Source organism: Hippocampus comes, unplaced genomic scaffold (assembly GCF_001891065.2).
Source record: "Hippocampus comes isolate QL1 unplaced genomic scaffold, H_comes_QL1_v1.1 scaffold7, whole genome shotgun sequence".
Lineage (NCBI taxonomy): Eukaryota > Metazoa > Chordata > Actinopteri > Syngnathiformes > Syngnathidae > Hippocampus > Hippocampus comes.
Genome location: NW_017842060.1, coordinates 6189656 through 6191893, shown reverse-complemented (window position 1 = coordinate 6191893; position 2238 = coordinate 6189656). Strand labels below are relative to the sequence as shown.

Below are 2238 nucleotides of genomic sequence, written 5' to 3'. Positions count from 1 at the left end.
CCAAAAAAAATACAAAAGGTACAGATTTCAGCAATGGGTTCGGAAGGTTTCACCAGGGAGGAGCAAAGGACATGTTTACCAAGTTCCGTTCACCGAGTAAAGCTTAGGAACGAATTTAGTTCATAATTGAATGTGCCACTGTAATCTTTTGCTTGGGGTGGCTTCCAGGTCGAAAATTGCAGTCAGGTCTGCTGCGTCTGCATCATAAACTCAATCCCCCTTCCCCTTTGTGTGTGTGTGTTTGTGTGTGTGTGTGGTTATGCAGGTGTATAATTGCAGGATTGGAGCCAGCCAGCAGGTCCGTCTCATCCCCCAAATTAGCAGCTAGCTGTTCTCGGACACCAGCACACTGACAGATTGTCAACATTTTTTGTTCAACCTGCCTCCTGCTTCATTCCTGGTCATTTGCACTTCTGCCTCAGATCCTGTTCCAGGGCCGCCTGGTCCTTGCGTCCAAATTTCGCTGACCTGCTTGCTGCGAGGAGACTTTCTCTTACAGGCACAGCCATTTTCATCACGAAACAAATAAAAAAAGAATTCCGTCTCATGTCCTTCTGCTTGATATTTCGGATCTGGTGAAATGATCACCATTGGCCGCTCTCCGGCTAAGTTCCTGCCACTGTCATACCAATCTTGTCCAACGCACTCAAAATACACGCAGGAACAAATTTACAACAAAAGCAACGCTTAGAATTACGAAGGATGAAGAGATTGTTGTCATGATGCTTCTTAGATAAGATTTGGATGAATGAGCCGTCGATTGCCGTTTGCAAAACAGCGTCGGCCGTCGGTGGCCATTGATCACTCTGATTAGCTGTTTGCAATCAGTGCCTGAGATAGAAGTACCGCGTTTTCCACACTAAAAGGCGCACTGGATTATGAGGCACACCTTCAATGAATGGCCTATTTTGTCATTTTTTTCATACATTGGGCGCACCGCATTATAAGACGCAATCTACAATGCATCCACTAGATGGAGCTATGCTCAAGGAAATGCAAACAGAACGATCAGATGTCAGTAAAACGTATTTAATGAAGCAGCAACACAGTTCACTTAACCAACAGCAAGTCAAAACATTGACTCGTTAACGTTGAACTCTCTTGCCGCTGCTCTATTTCCGTGTTCAACTGCGAAACCGATCGCCTTCAGTTTGAACTCTGCGTTGTCACATGTCTCTAGCAAGGAGCCATTTTGGGGTCGAAATATTACCGTAATGGCCATGCACAAGTCGCATCGGCTTTTAAGGCGCGCTGTGAGCTTTTAAGAAAATGGAAGGCTTTTAGGTGCACCTTTTAGTGCGGAAAATATGGTAGACTAAGAGACAGTAAACAAAAAAACGACAGCAAAAAAAGACTTTATCCAAGAAATCAAGCTCGGAAAAATTTTGCTTTTTACATGTTCCCGCTTATACTGTATTTTGAGTGTGCTGGGTGAGGTTCTGCATATGTGTGGCTTTTATTTCATGAAAACCCTGACTGTGGATGATATGATAAACAATGACTTCTCAGCCATGTCAGCTGTGCAGTCAAGGTACACATCACAGTTTTGGAGTTGTGAGGTTAGATTGATGTGTGAGGGTTAAAAAAAAAAGAAAAATTGCAAGTCGCATCTTCGTGGACTTGTGCGTACCTCTCAATGGTCCATGCAGTCAGGTTGTGCGGGATGCCCGCCGTATTGGTGATCCAGTCGCCATCCGGCAGCTCTTTGATTTGCACGGTCAAGTACCTCACTGGGGAGGAGCCTGAGCTACCAGTCACCCAGTGAAGGCGGAGCCGACGCGCTTCCACGCCATCTTGAGGAACTGACAACTTCCTGGGCGGCTGGGGACGCTCTGCATATACGAAGAAGGAATTAGATAGGGAAGCATAAGAGAGAAATTCTGATGATCCATTTTCTTCTTATGTGTCCCGATGTTCCTTTTATCAGATACGCACGAGAGCGTTTGCATCCAATTTTATGCGATCGCTTTTTCACTTACGCACGTGAGTGAAAATGAATCGGGGAAACAGTCAAGTCTCATTTCATTCCTTCTAATCATCCAATGATGTTTGCATTGTGTGGAAATGTTGTTTTCTTGGCTTCCCAATGTTAAATGCATCATGATACTCATCATTTGAGAGTATGCAGGAGGCGGGTATGGATAACGATGTGAAATTTGGTGCTGAGTTCCACTTTCCTGGGACTACTCATTGTAGTTTCTTATGAAAGTATAACCGGGGGGGGGGCAGGGGGGGGCG

The 2238-nt window shown here is 45.1% G+C and overlaps 1 protein-coding gene across 1 annotated transcript in view; it reads right to left on the bottom strand.

Annotated features, from left to right (window-relative positions):
• Positions 1–2238, bottom strand: part of sdk1b (sidekick cell adhesion molecule 1b) — a 233948-nt gene that overhangs the window by 19850 nt on the left and 211860 nt on the right. The gene's annotated exons all lie outside the window — the stretch shown is intronic.